Source organism: Mus musculus, chromosome 5, assembly GCF_000001635.26.
Source record: "Mus musculus strain C57BL/6J chromosome 5, GRCm38.p6 C57BL/6J".
In the NCBI taxonomy this organism is placed as follows: Eukaryota; Metazoa; Chordata; class Mammalia; order Rodentia; family Muridae; genus Mus; species Mus musculus.
This window is the reverse complement of record NC_000071.6, coordinates 64,783,722-64,793,284: the sequence shown is the minus strand read 5'-3', so window position 1 is coordinate 64,793,284 and position 9,563 is coordinate 64,783,722.

Below are 9,563 nucleotides of genomic sequence, written 5' to 3'. Positions count from 1 at the left end.
TAAATAAACTAATGAAGTAAGTAGACAGTTCTCAAAGGATGAAATAGAGGTGGCCAATAAACATACAAAAAAAATATTCAACTACTCTAGCAAATCAAAATGAGTAGATTCTGTTTCCAGTTGCCAATATCACACTGCCACAGACTAGGTACAATAAATTTAAAAAGGCTCACTTGGGCTCACCATCTAATTCAGGATGGAAGGTCCACATCACATCATGACCTTTTTATTAGGGGAGTCCCAAGGTCCCTTGACCTTCCCTTCTTGAAGCAAAGCCAAGAATATCCCCACCCTGATGCCTCATTGCCCGTAATCACCTCCCGCAGGCCGCGGATCTAAATACAATAATAGAATCAAGCTTTAGTGGGTTTTTTTGTTTGTTTGTTTTTGTTTTTCAAGACAGGATTTCTCTGTGTGTCCCTGGCTGTCTTAAAACTTGCTTTGTAGACCTGGCTGGCCTTGACCACAGAGATCTGGTTGCTTTTGCCTCTCTCCAGGGTGCAAGGTGCCACCTCACTTGGCTTGAATTAAGTTTTTGACTTCTTAGTACCTCTCGCTGGGTGGCGGAGGTCCATGGAGGCACTGTAGGCAGAGACAGGAGGATCTCTCTGAGCTCGAGGATGGCTTGGTCTACAGACCAGGCTCCAGAACAGACAGGGCTACACAGAGAAATTCTGTGAAAACAAAACAAAATAAAACAAAACAAAACAAAACAATGTAACTCTCCATGTGGATTAAATTTCAACAGGAATTCCCAAGGAACAGTTGGTGAAGTGTGAAGACAGAGACAGAAGGATCAAGCATGGAAGGTCAGCGTTAGGAGCATAGTAAGGCCCAGGCCAGCCTGAATGAATGAAACAAAGAATCCTTGAAGGACAGGTTCAAACCACATCCAAACCTTAGCATGCAATTCAGTGTCTGTTTCCAAGGAGCTTGTCACCTTCCAAATGAAATCACATCAGGTCAGGACGTTCCCAGTACTCTGATGGAGATGGCAGAGGAGGTAATGTTCATTAGAATTTCATTCCTGGAGAGAGAATCCTTTGGTCCCATTTTGGGGCCTAAAGGGATATAGGATAAAGGTTCCATTTGGAGCTTGGGGTACTCAGGGTTGGCATGAGGCAAGGAGGGACAGATGAGCCCAGGCTACGTTCTACAGCAAACTGCAGCTCAGCACTAGGAAACATGGATGGCTTCTGAAAAGATTACTATAAAATGGTATGAAAGGGCCCGGGGAGGTGGCTCCGTGGATAAGGCACTTGGCATGAACACATGAGGACGAGAGTTTAAATCCCCAGCACCCACACAAATGCCGGGTAAGTGTGATGGCTGTGTGTAATCCCAGTGCCTGGACGGGAGAGCCGGGATCCCTGAAGCAAGCTGGCTAGTGAGACTAACTAATAAGTTTACATGAGAAACCCAGAGTAAGTGCATAGGGAGAGCAACCCAGGAAGAAACTGACATCAACCTCTGGCACCCACCCACCTACACAAGACCGTACACTCATTTAAATACATGCACAGAAATGAACACCCAACACACACACACACACACACACACACACACACAATGTGAAAGAAGTAAAAAAGATAATATGCCTATTACAGTGGCTCATGCCTGTAAGCAAATACTCAGCAAATAGAGGAACTAGGCTAAAGAGTTAAAGGCTAGCCTGGGCTACACAACACTCAGAACCAACCAACCAATGAGTAAACAAATGATTGGTGAGATAGCTCAGTGGGTAAACAGTACTTGTGGCACAAGTCTGATAACCTGAGTTTAATCTCTGAACACTGTGGTAGGAGAGAAAAAAAGTCCCAGAGGTTGACCTCTGACCTCTGAACATGAATCATACAGTGTGATCTGCATGAATACACACACACACACACAAATCATTATAATTAATAATAACAACAATACAATTTTTAAAATATTAAATAAACACCATTGAATGAGCAGCAGCAGCCATAGTGAACACAGACAGATATCGCTTGACTCCCTAAGAGGTTCCCACCTAATTAACCTATCTTTGTTTTGGTTTGTTTTGTTTTTCAAGACAGGTTTTCTCTGTGTAGCCCTGTGTAGTCCTAGAATGCATTCTGTAGACCAGACTGACCTACCTGCCACCGCTTCCTGAGTGCTGGTATCAAAGATGTATTCCACCACCACCTGGCTTTCAATAAACCCATCTTAAGCTGACCACAGCAAGTTGAAAGAGCTTCGCCTAACCTGCCAAACACAGCGAAGCAACACAGTCCTGCACATAGCTCACCTCATAGCAGTGCAGAGAAGATCCCATGGCCTGCCACCAGCACCAGTTGAGATTAAAATCTGAAATTCAATTTCTACGGAGTGTGCGTCCTTTTCACACCACTGTAAACTGTATTATCAGTCATGGTTCTCTAGAGTCATAGAATGAATTATTGAATGGATCTCTTTATATATACAGAAAGGGGATTTATTAGAGTGACTTACGGGCCTCAGAAAGTTTGAGAATCCAGTAGTTGCTCAGTTCATGTGGCTGAGTGTCTCAGCTGGTCTTCAGTATACACTGGAATCCCGAATGCTGTAATGCCAGTCCAGGAATGGGCTTCCTGGTAAGGTGAGCCCAAGCAGGCAAAAGAGCAAACAAAAGCTTCCATCTTCCATGTTACTATTTAGGTGTCCAGCAGAAGGTGTGGCCCAAATTAGATATGAATTAAAGATCTGAATTAAAGGTGTGTCTTCTGAACTCAAAGATGTAGATTAGAAGTGGGCCTTCCTACTTCAAATTAAGCAAACATTTCCCCCTACTTTAGGTTTCAGTTCTGGATGTAGTCAAGCAAGTATAGCTATCACAAGCCCACTTTGTGAACCGGACACACACTCATGTCTCCTTATGCTTCAGGATGGTGGGGAACATGGTAAGGCCAGTGGACTCCATGATCGTGAGCTCATTGTCACACTTCTCTGGCTGCGAAGGGAGTTTCTTGGTCAGAAGCAATGCTGTGTGGAATGCCATGATGGTGAATAAGGCATTCTCTAAGTCCACAGATGGTGGTTTTGACGGAGGCATTATATGCAGGAAAGGTAAATCTATAACCAGAAGTGTTGTCCTTTCTACAGAGGAAGTAGTTCAATGTAGAGTCAACCTGCCACCAGGTCACTGGCTGGTCACCTTGGGGAATGGTGGCATTTCTCAGTGTTGATCTCTACAGTTGGCTGATCTGGCACTCAGCAGCAGCCAGGCTAGCCTTGATGAGAGGAAGTCCTTGTGGTCGAGCACAACCCCATTTCTGCCACCATGGCCACTTTGCTCATGTGCCCATTGGATAATGGCAGGAATAGCTGGCAAAAGAGGCTGACTGTCCACAGAATAGGTCATCGTATCCACTTGATTATTTTCTCAGCTGAAGTCACCTTTTTGTGAACATTTTACATGGGGGCATAAGTATCTTTACATCCTTCACCCATTTGGAGAGATCTATCCACATACTGCTTCCCCAGATGTCTTTCTCATCAATTTCCCAATCATGCTATTTCCAAGTCCCTGATCATTCAGTCAATCCCTTGGCTACAGCTAACTAGCAAACACTCCTACATCTGGCCATTTCTCCTTCTAAACAAAATGTGTACCCCCAAATTTCTGCCCACTGTGAAGATTTCCCCTTGCTGGCATCTTTCAGGGTTGTCCCAGAAAGAAGTTGTAACGCTGCAGCTATCCACTTCTGGGTGGTGCTTGCATATCATGCATCAATAAAGTCGGCCCTAGTCTTCTCTTTCTCAGTTAATCAATCATAGGGCACACCCCATGAGGCTGTAGCTGCGTAATTAGCAGCAGATGGCATTGTAATGGGAGAAAAAAAAACATAGACATTTGTGAAACTTCTTTATGTAACTTGCTTGTGCCTTCAGGACCTGCTTGGGCCTAGTATACCACTTCCATTTTATAATAGATTGCTGCTGTGCACATACTACTACTTTGTGACTTGGTGGGTCAGATAACACTCAACTCATGATGGGCAGCTCAGGTAGCATGATATCTTGGTGGCCCATCAAAGTGGGAACTTCTAGTTTCTTTGGAACATTAGTTATATCAAATATTTTGCTGAGGTACACAGATGAAAGGATGTTTTGATACAGCAAACACGTGAAAGGACCCCATGATGAGGGAATGTATGTATGACTCCACAGACAGTGGGAGACGAGCATCGAGCATTGGTTTGGTTTGCTCTGCCTTGCTATTCTTTGCTAACAACATGTATGTATCAGTTTGTCTTACATAGAATTTGTTGTTGAACTCCACTAGTGGTGACATCAGAGAGAAACTCGCCAAAGAACTGCTTGTGAGGCTCCTGCAGCAGCTTGCTGCTTCTGTGGCCTCTCCTCTGGCCTGTTGACACACCTTTAGATTTCTTCAGCATTGAACTACAGCTGCTGGTTCGTGCCTGCTGTCTGCCTTCCTAGAGGACTGATCTGTAGCTGCCGAGTCATATTTGCTGTTTGCTATGCGACTGAACTGCTCCCAAAGAGGATCAAGCTCACTCCCAAAGAACTATTGCTAAACAGGCCCACTTCTTCCATATTCTAATAACTTTTCTCTTCCACTACCACTGCTGGGTGGTGGGGAAGAGAAGAGGTTGAACATTTGCAAAAATTTTCTGCCTACAACCCATTGTCAAAATTCACTTTCTACTAAGGCCCAAGAGAGCCAAGAGCTTTCTTTCAAAGGGAGAATAATTATCTACAGATGATGGTAGAGCCTTGCTCCAAAACTCCAAAGGTCTCTTCTGGGATTAACCTATAGTCCTTATCTATCACTGACACCTCAAGTACCATTGGGTCTGCTGGATCATAAGGTCCAAGTGGTAGGGCAGCCTGCACAGGAGCTTGGAGCTGTTGATAAGCCTTCTCTGTTCCAGGCCCCACACAAAGCTAGTAGCTTTCTGAATCAGTTGGTATATGGGCCAAAGTACCACACCCAAGTGAGGAATGTGCTGCCTCCAGAATCCAAATAGGCCCATTAAGTGTTGTGCTTCTTTCTTGGTGGTGGGAGGGGCCAGGCGCAATAACTTATCCTTTACTTTAGAAAGAATATCTCTTTGTAACCCACACCACTTGACTCCTAAGAATTTCATTGAGGTAGAAGGCCCTTGAACTTTGGTTGGATTTATTTCCCATTCTCTGATATGCATATGGATTACCAATGAGTTCAAAGTGGTTGCTACTTCCTGCTTACTTAATCCAATCAGCATAATGCCATTAATTTAGTGAGCAAATGTGATGTTTTGTGGAAGAGATATACAATCAAGGTCCTTTTTAACTAAGTTATGACATATTGCTGAAACGTTAATATATCCTTGAGGTAAAACTGAGAAGGTATACTGCTGGCCTTGCCTATGGAAAGCAATTGCTTCTGGTGGTCCTTATGGACAGGTACTGAGAAGAAGGCATTTGCTAGATCAATAGCTGCACACCATGTACCAGGAGATGTGTTAATTTGCTCAAGTAAGGATACAACATCTGGTATAGCAGCTTCGATCAGATTCAGCTAATTGCATTTTCAATAGTCAACTGTCATTCTCCAAGATCTGTTTGTCTTTGTACTGGCCAGATATGAGAGTAAAAGGGAGATGTGGCAGGAACCACCACCCCTGCATCTTTCAAGTCCTTGATAGTGGCACTAATCTGCAGTTCCTCCAGAGTTTCAATATTGTTTTTGATTTACTATTTTCTTTGGAAGAGGCAACTCTAAAGGTTGTCATTTAGCCTTTCCAACCATAATAGCCCTTGATCCACAGGTCACGGAACCAATGTGAGAATTCTGTCAACTTCTTAGTATATCTATCTCAATTATATATTCTGGGACTGGGGAAATAACCAGAAGATGAGTTCGGGAAACCACTGGACTGACTGCAAATCTGACTTTGGTCAAAGTTCCTTTCATCACCTGGCCTCCATAAGCCCCTATTTTAACTGGAGGGCCACAATGTTTCTTGGGATCTTCCAGGATCAGCGTCAGTTCAAAATGATTATCCAAAAGACACTGGAAAGTCTGTTTCTTTTCTCCCAGTGAACAGTTACCCATGTAAAATGGGTTCCTCTGGGGAAGAACTGGAGAAAGGCCAACAGCAAAACTTTTAGGTGTCTTATTAAGGTCCTTCCTCAGGGAAACCTGGCCACTCTTCCATTCAAGGTGTTCTGGCTCTGCAAACTAGCTCAAGTTTGGAAATTGATTCACAGGCTGAAATTCTGTTTTGTTATGATCCAATGTAGCCTTTCTTTCATTTGTTTGAAATATTTTTGCTTATATAGATCAAACACAAATTCATTAGATGTCTTCTCTATTTCACCCCCTGAAACACCATGATAGATTAGCAAGTACCAAAGGTTCGTATGAGTCAGGGCGGTATAAAATTCACCTGTCCCATGCTGACCATTAGGTCATTGTGAACTTTGTATTGTCTACACTGCCCATTATAATAACCACGAACGCCTTTCCTTTGGTGATTCAGTGCTGCCCCTGTTCCCTGCTACCTGGGGTCCAATAAAACTCCATTTGATCCACCCTACGAGCAGCAGCATCGCCAACGCTAGGATCTGGAACACGGAGAAGCTCTCCGAATGCGCTGCGGCTCCTCTCAGCATTTTGCCTCTTTTGTTTTGTTTTCAGCTTTGCTGTTGGAACTCAACTAAAACTGTCTTACCTGGCTGTTCTGGCACTCATTCTGTAGACTAGGCTGGCCTCAGGAACTCGCAGACACCTACCTGCCTCTGCCTCCCGAGTGCTGGGAGTAAAGGTGTGTACCAGGGCATGTCTTCTAGGCCTTCCCAGTGTGGAAGATTAGGTTTTACACAACATACCCACATAGCCACTCTAGGATTGAAATTTCCCTGAGCCTTAAAATCCCTTCATCAGCAGTAAACCAACAGAGATCAAACATCTCCAATGCATTTTCCTTACCCCATCTTTTGACAAATGCTCAGCCAACCATTCAAACAAACGTTTGACACTATTTCCATCCCACACATGTGGTGGAGGATTCTGCCTGAATGAATTAGGAAACTCATTAAGCTCCTTAGTAATGTAGGACACTTCCTCATGGACTACATTTTCTACCTCCTCTTTAGGAGCTTGCTTGGTCTTAAGTCTGGTTATAGGTTTAGAGGCCATGAATGGTGGACTCTAGGAGGACATCAGTATTATCTTGCCTGGCATGGCCTTCAGAGAAAGTCACTGCTGGTTTAGCAGACAATAAAGGATTAATTTCCTCAGCCAAAGATGAAAAGGGCAATATTTCAAGGGATGGGAACAGTGATGACTTCTTCAGGTGAGATAAATCCTTGAGAACTAAAGGGTCCAAAGTTCTTAGCTTCATTAGCGTTCTCATACACATTGTCATTCCAAGTTACAGGGTCCCATTCTTTACAATTAATGTCCTTAATTTGACTGCCAACTCCTTTAGAGACTGTCACTTGAATTTTCACTGTAATTTAGCTGGACCTATAATGAGGGCTCTGATGGCTATTCTTGGTTGTCAACTTGACTACATCTAGAATGAACTTCAATCCAGAAATGGAGAGCACACCAGTGGTCCAGATCTTGAGGTATAACAGCCATGAAAAAGCTAGGCCCAGGCAAGGTAGTGCATGCCTTTAATCTCAGGAGACAGAGGCAAGCAGATCTCCGAGTTCAAGGCCAGCCTGGGCCAGAATAACTTCCAAGTCCAGTCATGATGATACCCATTTTTAATCGATGCATTCAGGAGACATCACCATGCAGAAAGTTCAAGATTAATCTACAGAACAAGTTCCAGTACAGCCAAGCTTAGGCAGTGAAGGAGTTGGAAAATATAAAGCTGGCAAAAGGTAATAGAACAAAGGAGCCATGTTCCAGTCCCACCAAGCAGCAAAATTCGGCAGTTGTGGCCATGTGGCTCTGACTTTATAGTCAAGAAAAGAAGGGACTACTGGTAAAATTGATGCTGGTTAGCTGGAGCTAAGAAATAAGCAGTGATTAAAAAGAGATCAGCATCAATCATTGAAGTGAAATCTTTTGGGAAGTGTTTTCTGAAAGCACATAGAAGCTATGTTCCAGAGATAACCAAGGTTGTACCTCATGCTTCAGCTGGACTTGGTAATGTGTAAGAGTCACCCAGGTGGAACTGGTTTTGACAACATGAAGGTGTCATGGAGAACAGCTTAGGTTTGGCACTGTGAGAGGCCATGGGAGTCCACTGGTGAAGGTGCAACCTCAGTTGTAGTTGACTGTCCAGGACTGAAGGGGTCATGCATAGAAGTTGAGGCTTGGCACCATGAAGAAAGCCTAAGAGAGGCTATTGGTGAAGCCTAGTTGCAACAGAAGACTCCAGTGTATTGGAGATGCCAGCAGCATGAGATGATCACCAAGAACAGCAGCAACAGTATGGTGGAGTCAACCAGAACCTAGAGTGCTACAGAGGGCAGAGCTAGAGAAGTAAACCAAGCCCTTTGGAGGAGCCCAGAAGATCATGTGTGGATCCCAGACATTGGGATGAGAAGCTGTGAAGTTGAAGTTGTCTTGGATACCTCAAGATGTAAGAGATGCCAGAACCATGGGAAACTGGTCTAGGAAAGCCGCTAACAGGGAGTAGAACCAGCCAAAGAAAATAATTGTGTTGCACTCAACAAAGATGAAAGGAGTTGGGGATTTGAAGAGAGCTTTGATATCAGACATAGAGATCCTGAGTTTGCCCAGCTGGTTTTTGGTCTTATGTTGGTTCAGTATTTTCTCACCATGACGTTTTGGAATGATAATGTATATCCTGCATGATGTAGGAAGTATGTGATCTGTGTTTTTTTTTTTTTTTTTTTTTTTAAGTTTTGACTTACTATGGTATTATAGTTAGGAGATTGCATGAATCTCAAAAGAGACTTTTGGACTTTTAACATTGTTGAGACTGTTATAAACTGTGGGACTTTTGAAGTTGGACTAGGTGTATATTTTGCATTATGCTACGGCTAGTTATCACCCCCATAGATTTATGTGTTTGAACAAACCTATGGGGGCCAGGGAGTGGAATGTGTTGGTTTGGATTTGCTTGGTTCAGGGAGTAGCACTATTCAGAAATAGTGGCCTTGTAGGAGGAATTGTGTCACTGTGGGGATGGGCTTTGGGAGGCCCTCCTCCACGCTGTCGAAAGATAGCTCCTGCTTCCTTTGGATGAAGATGTAGAACTCTCAGCTCCTTCTCCAGTGCTATGCCTGCCTGGCTGCTGCCATGTTTCTTGCTAGGATGATAATGGGCTGAAACTCTGAACCTGTAAGCCAGCCCCAATTAGATGCTGTCCCTTATAAGAGTTGCCTTGGTCACAGTGTCTGTTCACAGCAATGGAAGCCAAACTAAAATAAGGACCTTGCAGCTTGAGCTCTGTGGTTGCTGGAAAGAAGGTTGTTCTCCAGGGCAGACTTAGAAATTTTAGTCCAGTGGTTCTCAACCTTCCTAATGCTTCAGCTCTTTAGTACAGTTCCGTGTGCTGTGTGACGCCCCCAACCCTAAAATTATTTTGATGCTACTTCATAACTGCAGTCTTGTTATGAATCAT